The sequence below is a fragment of the Ctenocephalides felis genome, unplaced genomic scaffold, assembly GCF_003426905.1.
Source record: "Ctenocephalides felis isolate EL2017-DRISC unplaced genomic scaffold, ASM342690v1 CF-g0.4_SCAFFOLD_01886, whole genome shotgun sequence".
Lineage (NCBI taxonomy): Eukaryota > Metazoa > Arthropoda > Insecta > Siphonaptera > Pulicidae > Ctenocephalides > Ctenocephalides felis.
This window is the reverse complement of record NW_020538040.1, coordinates 185,386,843-185,399,789: the sequence shown is the minus strand read 5'-3', so window position 1 is coordinate 185,399,789 and position 12,947 is coordinate 185,386,843. Positions and strand designations below refer to the sequence as shown.

The 12,947-nt window shown below is 39.3% G+C and overlaps 2 non-coding genes and 1 pseudogene across 2 annotated transcripts; all 3 read left to right on the top strand.

Moving 5' to 3' along the window:
- Nucleotides 1–668: 668 nt before the first annotated feature.
- Nucleotides 669–787, top strand: LOC113378893 (annotated as a pseudogene).
- Nucleotides 788–5,722: 4,935 nt separating this feature from the next.
- LOC113378892 lies at nt 5,723–5,921 on the top strand. The gene has a single exon (XR_003367241.1). It is a non-coding gene; the product is annotated as a U2 spliceosomal RNA (small nuclear RNA).
- Nucleotides 5,922–7,255: 1,334 nt separating this feature from the next.
- LOC113378891 lies at nt 7,256–7,448 on the top strand. Its single transcript, XR_003367240.1, has one exon. It is a non-coding gene; the product is annotated as a U2 spliceosomal RNA (small nuclear RNA).
- The last annotated feature ends 5,499 nt before the right edge of the window (nt 7,449–12,947 follow it).

The following is a 12,947-nucleotide window of genomic DNA, read 5'->3' as shown; positions in this document are numbered from 1 at the left end:
AGAAAATACTTTATATAAATATGACGATAAAATGAGTTTAATATATATAAGTATGAACACACATCTATCGATAAAGAAATTAATATGAATATGAGCGTCTGTTCTCCTAATAACATATTTTTTTGAAAAATTTTGCAAGTGTCAGAAAATACTTTATATAATATGACAATAAAATGAGTTTAATATATATAAGTATGAACACACATCTATCGATAAAGAAATTAATATGAATATGAGCGTCTGTTCTCCTAATAACATATTTTTTTGAAAAATTTGCAAGTGTCAGAAAATACTTTATATAAATATGACGATAAAATGAGTTTAATATATATAAGTATGAACACACATCTATCGATAAGAAGAAAACATTAATATGAATATGACCGTCTGTTCTCCTAAAACATATTTTTTTGAAAATTTTGCAAGTGTCAGAAAATACTTTATATAAATATTTTTGTAAAATTTACAAATGTGAGAAAAGGCTTATAACGACAGTAGAGTTAACAGCCATATTAGAACATTCGCTCATAGAACTTTGGGGGTGAAGAAGAATAGTTAGGGAATGGACGCGAGAGTTGATAAAAATAGATGAAAAATGAATCGTTGAAATAGTTGGGAATATTTTGTTTATATTGTAGAATTAAAAAATAGTATTTGTCCGCAAATTTATCGCTTCTCGGCCGAATGGCTAAGATCAAAGTGTAGTATCTGTTCTTATCAGCTTAATTAGACGGCTTCTCTGATTAGGAAATAAGAAAAAGGCTATATTTGTTTTTGGTCATTTTGTGCCGAGGTCGTCGGAAGCGGAGCCCCCCGGAGCCCTAGGTGAGACCGAGCGAAACAGGACCAGAGCGGGACGAGGACTGGAGCGAGACTGGAGCGGGACTGATGCGGGACAAGGACTGGAGCGGAGCGGGACTAAGGTACAGGGTAGTGGTAGGATTAGGTGGGGGCCCCCCTGTCGAGACTCTTCGTGGAGTCTGGGAGTGACTGCTCTTTTCAGAGCGGCGCCCCCTTGATTCTACGAATTGAGTGTTAGACTTGGTGGCTTGTACGGTTTGCCTTGGCATTTCCGTCCCAGCGGTATAGGCACGAGGTGTGTGCCCCTTGCAAAAGGTAGGGTGATCCTGCGCTTATTAGTGCGGTGATCCCCGGAGCCCTATGCGACGGGGGGCCCCCTCAAAAACCTATCTGGGCTGAGTTGTGGCACGGTTGTCTCGGACGTGGCACTCTTCGCATGAGCGATCCCAAATCTTTTGATTTGGTTGATCCTCGTGTTGCGAATTGAGGACCCCCGGAGCACCCACTGCGCGCCCCCTTGGACCAAGGAAATTCAAACTACGCAAATTAGTTCGGGGCGAAATCTGTCATAGGGCGATCTCACACTTGAGTGATTGAATCCCGATATAGACGATTTCTATAAGAGTCTTGAAAAAGGCCCCCTTGATTGATTCGTAATCGAACACTGAAGACTCCTGAAACTTCCTGTGCGCTCCCTTATATTAAGGGTTGTTCGGAGTTCTTCAGGTGCGCCCCCTTGATCTAAAGGAATACTGTTTTAGTGTCCATACATAATCGATGACGTGTGGGTGATCTCGTTCGTACGATTGACTCCCCGCATCGCTACGCAGATTTGCGTACGCTCACCTAGCGATCGGACAAGTTAGCACTTCAGTAGCCAGTAGCAAAGCCCTCTAGGTTTAAGATTACTAACCAACTGTATTCTAGCCATGAAGTCGGAAACAAGCTCTGCAATCCCAGTAGAGGTCGAGAATAGGAACAATTTAGTGTTCATAGACGTTCCCCTGACAGTAAGATTTCATTGCGAGGCGTGCCAAGGAGCACCAAAACATTTCAGTAGCCATAATGGGCTACTTAGGCACCACAGAAATACGCATAACAGAAATGCATCCTTAAAATTTCGTTGCCGATGCTGTAAGGAAGAATTTTACACGTTGAGGCAAGCAACAAGGCATGTGTCAAGAAACAATACATGCCGAAACGAGACGGAAGGCATTGTAGAAAACGACGCCGCGTCCTATGTCGCTCAACGCGTTCGGCGAACGCGTTCCAATTCAAGCGATAGCGAGATAACGAATAATGACACATCAGCTTCACGACCAACAAATGTCCTGCCCACAATTCCAGAAGGAATACCGGCAGGAGCTAGTCTGAATAGTGTAGAGTTTGCTGAAGAAAGGCAAGAGGAAAGACCTTTAACCATATTACAGGTGGAGATGGCAGCTGCACTTAACAAAGTAAACGACCCAGAGCAATTTGAGTCTCTGTTAGACGCCTTATACACCAGACTGACTCTAAGAACGATGAACAGCCGGCAATTTTAGAACAACCAAGACCGCGGAGTCAATATGAAAGGCGTCGCAGAAATAGGACCAACGAGTTCGATCCGGCGGTAGCAGCCAGATTACAAAAATTGTACCGCCGGAATAGGAAACGAGCCTACAGACAAGTGACAGAAGAGAATTCCAATGGCCGCTGCGTAATAAATACTGAACAACTGTTTCAACATTTTCTGGCTACGTACGGAGAAACGGGACACGTAACTACTGACATTCCAGAGGTGGTTCCAACACTAGAAGCCGCTACATGTGATAACCCGCTGATTTCCAGATTCACGCCGGATGAGATATGGAAAAGACTGAACAGGTGCAAGGATACCGCGCCAGGTCCTGACGGCATCCGGTACAACGTGTGGAAAAAGATAGACCCGGGAAGTTATATTGCTGCTGCCGTGTTCAACACAGCACGAAGATTAGACTACACTCCCCGGAATTGGAACCAGTCAGAGACGGTATTAATACCAAAGAAAGGCGACCCAATGGACATATCAAATTGGAGGCCGATTGCGCTCTCCAATACACTTGGGAAACTATATGCGTCAACGATCGCAGGTAGATTGGCGCAATGGGCCATCGAAAACAATCGCATATCGCCTTCCCAGAAAGGATTTATGCCATTCGAAGGATGCAGCGAGCATAATTTTCTTCTACAAACTATTGTACAGGATGCCCGTCGAAGGAAAACAGAAGCATGCGTGGCGTGGCTGGATCTCAGAAATGCATTCGGATCTGTGCCACACTCGACTCTGTTCAAAGCTTTGCAATGGACGGGTCTCGGAACAGAATCCATTGCTATTATCAAACGGGTATATCAAGAATGTACTACCAAGATCAAATCTAGCAATGGCATGACTGAGGAGATACCGATACGGGCAGGAGTGAAACAAGGATGCCCTCTATCTCCAATTATTTTCAACCTGGCACTGGAACCATTACTTCGCACACTAAAGGAATCAGAGGAAACATATAAAGTGGGAAGCCAGAAAGTAAATGTTTTGGCATACGCCGATGACATAGTTCTAGTGGCAACATCAGAAAGCGGCCTACAAAAGCTGTTAGATCTAACGCTGGAAATTTCAGATTGGGCAGGACTAAAATTCAATCCAAATAAGTGCGCCACTCTACATGTGGATGGCAAAAATCACGCGGCCTCGCCTACCAAGTTTCGGTTAGGCAGCAATGAATTAAAATCCCTGACCAGCGAAGAAAGCTACGAATATTTGGGCGTCCCCACGGGATTCCAGACATTTAGATCGGCGGAAGATGTCATTGAAAATATGATGAAACATTTGGACAGAATCGACAAGGCACCATTGGCACCATGGCAAAAATTTGACGCAGTTAATACCTTTATCGTGCCGCAGATTGAATTCCACCTGCGCAACGGAAGTGTGGCAAAGAAAGCGCTAAATAGCTATGATAAAAAAGTCAAGAAATGCGCCAAAAAATGGGCTAATCTCCCTCAGAGAGCAAGTGCGGAGATACTGTACATTCCGTACAAGGAAGGAGGCTTTAACATGTTGCCCACAAGCGTGCTTGCCGACATTGCACAGATAGTCCACGCCACAAGAATTATGACATCGAGGGATGAAGCACTAGCAAAGTCAAGCTTGGACGCACTGAAAGAAGTTGTACGAAAAAGAACCGGAACAGAACCGACAACACAACTGATGACGGAATACTTAAATTCCTCATTTGAAGGCGTACTAGGCAAACCGGCGAACGATATCACGTCTGTGTGGTCAAGAGTAAGGGCGGCTGTACGCCGACTAAAAATGAAAATAAATGTCCGGCTAGAACTCGAAGCACTGTATGTGGACGATGAGAAGGTTGAAAGAAAGAATGCCGAAATGAAACTCAGAACTGCGGCGAGAAAATTCTACCTGAAGCAGCTACTGGCTAAGCCCGACCAAGGGAAAGCATTTGATATTATTTCAGCGTATAACTCATCGAACCACTTCATGCGGGATGGAAAGTTTACGCGATTTGCAGAGTGGAGGTTCGTACACAGAGCGAGGCTGAATGTCGTGCCCCTCAATGGTTGCAGAAGACATGGGCAAGGCGATAAAAAGTGTCGCAGATGCGGAGATTCCAACGAGACCTTACCTCATGTACTAAATCACTGCCGCCCCCCACTTCACTACAATGACGAAGCGGCATGATGCGATTGTGAACCGGCTCGTTAAAGCTGCCAAGAAGCCCGACGATGGTATTATATACCAAAACCAGCAGATACCTGGATACTCTGGACTCGAAAGGCCTGATATTGTGATAGTTGACGAAGGCAAAAAAGAAGTCAAAATCGTCGACGTCACGGTGGCCTTCGAAAATAAGAAGGCAGCATTTGAGAAGGCACGAGCTGAGAAAATCCGAAAATACTCAGCACTGGCAGAATACTTCAAAAAGAAAGAATATAAAACGGAACTGAATGCTTTCGTGCTTGGGTCCCTCGGAGGATACTCCCCAGAGAATGTGGGAACATTGATATCACTAGGAATAGGGAAGAAATACTGTGTACTAATGAAAAAGCTAATGGTTAGCGACACGATCAGATGGTCCCGAGATATTTACATCGAACACATAACGGGCCACAGACAGTACACAAGCTAAATATTTATGTCCGCCCTCCACAGGAATAACAGCTATTAAAATAGCACCACTTAATAAAATCATTGATATAATTGGCATGTTACTAATTATATTAACTTGCATTTCATAACTTGCATGTATACTAACTTAAGCTCACTTAGTTTACTATTACTAATAACTACTAACTTTGCATGTTATAAACTTATTAAGTTGAATGATAAATCTTAAACTAACCTTAATCCTTTAGATCTATATGTATACTAACCCTAAGCTTAAGTAGTTTACTGATTACAATTACTAGATAATAACTAATTATTTTGCATGCTATTCTAACAACATAATATTAAGTTGCACGATAACTTTCACTTATCTAACCTTAATATGTATTAATTGGCATGTATACTAATATTAATCTTAACCTCTTATATATTATTGGTGTTGGTGCTTAAGTATCGAATATTAACCTCTAGAAATAATTGAAGTTGCATGTTGCTATGAATAATGGCTTGCGCATGAAATTATGCAACCAGTACTGAAATATGTATAAATAACCTAAATGTTCCAGTTATTTCAACTGAACATATCTAATTTTTTACCTTCCATTCCAGACATGGCATGGACTCGGATCGCGTCGCTGGCGGTTTCATGATCTACGTTTACTATATTTTTCTCATATTTCAGCTTAAATACGCGTTGCCCATGTTCAAAGTCACTCAGAAATTGAGTGGTAATGTTCATGATAATGCAACGGACAATAAAGCGTTTAGAGGTGAAATTCTTTATGGTTAAGACTAAAGTATTCACTAAAAAACTACATATCTGTTCTTATCAGCTTAATATCTGATAGTATCTGCATAGCAGATCCAGTATATTAAACTGATTTTTGGAAATTGGCGGAATGTCAGGGGCTTGCTCCGCTTCCGCCGCGGGTTGGCCCGGTATTGCAGTACCGCCGGGATCGGCCCATAAAAAACCATCATATAATAATAAATTTAAAAATGTGCATATATTGCATATTAAAATATATATATATATATAAATATATATAAATATATTGATATGTAATATCGATAATTGATTTCAAATTAACTATATAAATTAATTATATAAAAACTATAGAATTAATAATAATAAAAAAAAATATATAAAGCTATACAAATCTAACAAAAGATTATATATAACGATAATAGGATTGAAAAATTTTGCAAGTGTCAGAAAATACTTCATATAAATATGACAAAAAATGAGTTTAATATATATAAGTATGAACACACATCTATCGATAAAGAAATTAATATGAATATGAGCGTCTGTTCTCCCAATAACATATTTTTTTGAAAAATTTTGCAAGTGTCAGAAAATACTTTATATAAATATGACGATAAAATGAGTTTAATATATATAAGTATGAACACACATCTATCGATAAAGAAATTAATATGAATATGAGCGTCTGTTCTCCTAATAACATATTTTTTTGAAAAATTTTGCAAGTGTCAGAAAATACTTCATATAAATATGACAAAAAATGAGTTTAATATATATAAGTATGAACACACATCTATCGATAAAGAAATTAATATGAATATGAGCGTCTGTTCTCCTAATAACATATTTTTTTGAAAAATTTTGCAAGTGTCAGAAAATACTTTATATAAATATGACGATAAAATGAGTTTAATATATATAAGTATGAACACACATCTATCGATAAAGAAATTAATATGAATATGAGCGTCTGTTCTCCTAATAACATATTTTTTTGAAAAATTTTGCAAGTGTCAGAAAATACTTTTTATAAATATGACAATAAAATGAGTTTAATATATATAAGTATGAACACACATCTATCGATAAAGAAATTAATATGAATATGAGCGTCTGTTCTCCTAATAACATATTTTTTTGAAAAATTTTGCAAGTGTCAGAAAATACTTCATATAAATATGACAAAAAATGAGTTTAATATATATAAGTATGAACACACATCTATCGATAAAGAAATTAATATGAATATGACCGTCTGTTCTCCTAATAACATATTTTTTTGAAAAATTTTGCAAGTGTCAGAAAATACTTTATATAAATATTTTTGTAAAATTTTACAAATGTGAGAAAAGGCTTATAACGACAGTAGAGTTAACAGCCATATTAGAACATTCGCTCATAGAACTTTGGGGGGTGAAGAATAGTTAGGGAATGGACGCGAGAGTTGATAAAAATAGATGAAAAATGAATCGTTGAAATAGTTGGGAATATTTTGTTTATATTGTAGAATTTAAAAAATAGTATTTGTCCGCAAATTTATCGCTTCTCGGCCGAATGGCTAAGATCAAAGTGTAGTATCTGTTCTTATCAGCTTAATATCTGATAGTATCTGCATAGCAGATCCAGTATATCAAACTGATTTTTGGAAATTGGCGGAATGTCAGGGGCTTGCTCCGCTTCCGCCGCGGGTTGGCCCGGTATTGCAGTACCGCCGGGATCGGCCCATAAAAAACTATCATATAATAATAAATTTAAAAGAAAAGTCATTTGTTTTTTTTTTTTTTCAGTGAAGTGTCAATAGAATTTTTGTGAAATAAGTTTTAAGTCCGGAATTGATTCTAAATCTTGCCTTTTTAAAGGCACCGGGCTTAATACTTACAAGTTGGATATATATTATTATATCTGTCAAAATTTTAAAGGAAAAATAATATTTAATAAACCTTTCAGTTCCTCGATTCGATTGTCATTTGTTTTTCAGTGAAGTGTCAGTGTTTTTGTGTAATAAGTATTAAGTCCGGAATTGATTCTAAATCTTGCCTTTTTAAAGGCACCGTGCTTAATACTTACAAGTTAGATATATATTATTATATCTGTCCAAATTTTAAAGGTGAACGTGGTAAACATTAAAATCAGTGCGGAAGAATCCGAAGAAAACAGAGATTTTCCCAGGCGGGCGCCTGGGAAAAATACAAGATGTCGAAAAATCATGAAATGGAAGTGCAGACAAGCGGCGCACTGAAAAATAAATATAATGCTTTATCAGATAGAACAGACATGGACTCCGATAGGGAAATTGAGGACTATAAGAAGGTGACACGCCGCAAGAGGGCAAAAAGAACAAAGAACCGGAAAAAGTTACTGTCGAACCGCAACCGTCCTCCTCAGGCATACAGGCAGCACCACCTAAGAGAGCACCACTGAAGAAAACCCAGTCGAGCGAGGAAAAAATACCTCCCATTATATTAAAGGCAGAATTGGAACTAAAGACTATTCGCTACATACGGGAGACAACAAAAATAAATTTCCGATATCAGTTTATAAAAACGAATTTGCATAAAATCTTCACAGATTCAATTTCGGACCATGAAGACATCAAAAACATTCTGCGCGAATGTAACTACCCTTTTTATACTTACTCCATGCAGCAAAACTTGTGTAAAAAAATCACAATAACTGGGCTCCATCCATCAACATCTGAGGCAGAGATCTGCGAAGACTTGCAGCTGAAAGGAGCCAAAATTAAACAGGTGATTCAAATAAAAAGAAACAACCAGATGGCAGTCAACATAAGCTGCCCATATACATAGTGGTAGTGGATAAAAATCAGGACATGTCGGAGCTAAAACAAATTACGAATATTGGGGGACATATCTTCTCCTGGGAGGCCTATAGGCCGCAGAATAGAGCGCTGCAGTGCCACAAATGTTTGAACTTTGGTCACACATCGTACACCTGTGACCTAAAGTACAGGTGTATAAAGTGCCTCAATGTGCACGCGCCAGGAGCGTGCCAGAAACTACCACATGAGGCACCGATGTGTGTCAATTGCAAAGCGAACACCCGGCAAATTATTCCAAATGCAGCGCTCTTATTAACTACAAAGAAAAGAAGGAAAGCGACGCTCTCAGGAGAAGACAAGCGTATAGACCAGCACCAACACCAGTGCCACTGACGAGGAGCTTCTCGTCAGTTGTAAACTCCACCAACAATGGTCCCAACGTCCGACCTGAATATCCTCAACTCCCTATCTCATCGTCACCATACAGATCAATGGTCCAGTCCTCACGAACAATGGTTTCAGCCTGCATCATCACAGATCCGGCCTGCACTATCGCAACCACCAACACGGCCCGCCTGCAGCCAGCCCGATCCAGACCTCAACACTCCGGAAGGACTCTTTACTGCTATGGGCGAGATTCGAAAGCTGTTTGCGGATCCCCAGGTAAAGCAAATTTTCAGTGAGCTATACAAACTGACAAAAACACTAAACACAAACATGACTTATAACGACAAATACACAACAATTTTGAACTTTCTTACATCATCACCATAAACCAATCGCAAGACTTACAAATAATGCATTTCAATTCTAATGGACTTAAAAACAACATTGACGAACTGAGACAGACGATAACAAAATACGATCTGGACATAGTACTGATTAACGAGACACACTTAAAACCTACGGACAGACTCTATATGAACAATTACAAAGTTTACAGAAACGACAGACAGACGGACGCACGCGGATGGGGCGGCACTGCGATTTTGATTAAGTCTAACATCAGACACGAGCAAGTGCCAAACCTGACAGCGGGCGGTTCTGAAATAACAGCTATTAATGTATACAAGAGAGGTCAAAAAGTATCCATAATATCGATTTACATCCCGGCAAGCAGACTAGAACATACGGACTTACAAAGACTACTGGACTCGAACAGATTTGTACTTATGGCAGGAGACTTTAACGCACAACACACATCTTGGAACTGTAACTTCAACAACGCGAACGGAAACAGACTTTACGAATACCTGACGGAACACAACACCACAGACGCACAACTACATTATCCTGACACGCCGACCAGATACGCCACCGTACAGACGCACCATCACAGTACGATCGATTTGGCATTGACAAAAAATCTACACGTAACATCCGAACCCATAACAAGAACACTTTTCAACTCTGACCATAATCCAGTTTTCATGACCATTTCAGACAGACTAGACGTCGACCAGACTCCCAAACGCAAATTTTTAGATTACACCAGAGCCAACTGGCCAATTTTCAGAGACATCATCACAGACAACACACGACACACTATGCCAATCGATACCAACACTGACATTGAGGAGGCTGTAACACACCTTACACTGACAATCACAGACGCCGTACAACAGACTATACCGACACTAGACTCAAGAACAACACCAGCCAACGACTTGCCAGAACACATTTTATTGAAAATACAACTTAAAAATCATACAAAGAAACTGTGGCAACGTACCGGTGACAGACTACTCAAGGAACATGTTAACAGACTGACAAAAATTATTTCCAATGAAATACGTGACCACCGAAACAACACTTGGACCAAAAGACTCGAGAACATAAATACTGACCCACACAAAATTTGGCAGACAGCAAAAAGACTGACGCAGAAACCAACATCCATACCTCCACTCAAATTAACTGACAACAATTACGCAACGACACCAGCAGACAAGGCGGAAATATTGGCAAAAAACTTTGAAAACATACATAAACAAAATGCCAATATGTCAAACGCAGACCTGAAACAAGACGTACACGAGACAATTCAAAACTTCACTGACCTCCACAGGGACAAAGACTTACGAATAGACCCTGCCACAGTTTCCGAAATAAAGACAATAGTTAAAAAATTACCGAACAGAAAAGCACCGGGACCGGACGGACTACAAAACATAATACTTAAACAACTGCCGACGAACGCCTACATTTTACTTACCCGGATAATAAATAGAATAATGACAAAAGGCTGCTTTCCCGCTTCTTGGAAAACCTCCACCATATTTCCAATAGTGAAGCCAAGGAAACAGCCAGACATACCACAGAACTACAGACCGATCAGCCTCCTCAACACAATGAGTAAGGTAGCCGAAAAGGTACTACTCAAAAGACTTAACAAACACATAAGACACAACAAAATCATACCTGACACACAATACGGCTTCAAAGAACGACACTCCACACTACACCCACTGACAAAACTCATAGAAAATACTGTTCTCAATTTTAACAGACGAAACCATACCGGATTGGTGTTGCTTGATTTCGAGAAGGCGTTTGACACCATCTGGATGGACGGACTTATACATAAACTTATCCAACTAAACTTTCCACCGTACATAACGAGAACTTTACACTCATACCACTCAGACCGTAACTTTACCGTACAAGTAGACAACGGACTTTCGACGGTTAAACAAGTGACGGCGGGAGTACCGCAGGGCTCGATCCTGGGACCGTCACTGTTTAACGTCTACATTCACGACATACCCACTGACGCCGACACAACGTTACTGACGTTTGCTGACGACACTGCCATATACAAATCATCACGATCACCGACGCTACTGACTACAAAGATACAGACACACATAGACAAGCTGACGAATATACTGACAAATGGCAGATCAGAATCAATCCGCAAAAGACGGAGGCAATTTTATTTACAAAGAGCCGAAATGCCACGACTAGACTGACTGACTTGGACAAAATTAAAGTATTGGACTGTGAAGTTGAGTGGTCCAAGGATGTCAAATATCTTGGTGTGACCCTGGACCATAGACTCAGCTTCACAAAACATGTTAATACAAAAATTGGACAGGCTTACGGGATGTTTAATCTACTGAGACCTCTCTTGAACCACAACAGCCCGCTAAGCGTGAAGAACAACGAACACTTTACTTGACACTAATAAGACCGATACTGACATACGCCGCTCCGGCATGGAACGCGACGACTAAGACTAACTTACGAAAACTACAGACATTACAAAATAAGACACTACGACTCGTACTCAACAAAATAAGGGACCCACTGACTAGACATTACTACTCTTCAAAATACATACACAAACAGACTGACTTACCGACCATAATAGACTTTATAAAAAAGCTCACTGAGAATTTTTATCTAAAATGTGGGGATCATCCTAATGTTAACATCGCGGGCCTCGGCCAATACACAAGAGACGATATTTGGTATGGCAATCACGCCATGCCAAAATATATACTGATCGACCCATAGCGGTAAATGAAACTTGGCTCGACGCAAATATTCTCCCATAAAGTGAATAAATCTTTTATTTTGTTTTTCTCCTTTTTGAGTTATTATTTGTTATTATAAATAGTGCTAAGTGATTTTTTTTTGGGGAATAAATTTTCTTTCCTCTTTTTTGTCACAGAATTATGTCACAACTTGTATATCTGAAATACTTATTATTGTATTGATAGAACAAATATGAAGGATGATATACCTACGGGTAAAAATCCGAAATGAGAAATATTATGTACACATATATATTCAATGAAATATATTTATTTATATATTATATTATTTATATTTGTTGAAAATATATGTTTTTGACTTGACTTTTTTACTATACTTGTTATCTATGTGCATGGTGTAGTCCCTAGACAATATATGTAATAATGTGGAGTCGAATGTAAAATAGAAGGGACTAAAAGGACTGGCAAGAAAAAGAATGCACACGATTGATGATTATGCGAGATGAAAAAGTACAGGGAACTGAAAACCGAAGCACAGGACCAAAGTGAATAATGGCAATGAAAGGGCAAAATGGGAGAAAAAATGGCAATATATAAACAAGGAGGGAAAGGGAATTATTGATTTGGCGAAGATAAAGTGGACATATATAATAATACCAAATGAAATGGTGAGAAGAGTGATCGAAGAAAGAATTCTATGAGCAAGATCATTAAAAAGAAAGGACAAAAATTTAGACCCATGTTTATTTGTCTATGATTGGACGCATTCTGCGAAAAATGGGTAAAGTTAGAACACATCCGCTTTACACTGTATGAGTGTTTTCAGCATATAACAGATGGTGCTAGTGTGCTTCAAATTCAGCGTTGTTTTTAAAAACACAGTCTCTCTAAATATAGTAATGACCATTAAACGTTTATTTGTTAATTATGTACATCATGTAGTCGAAGGTA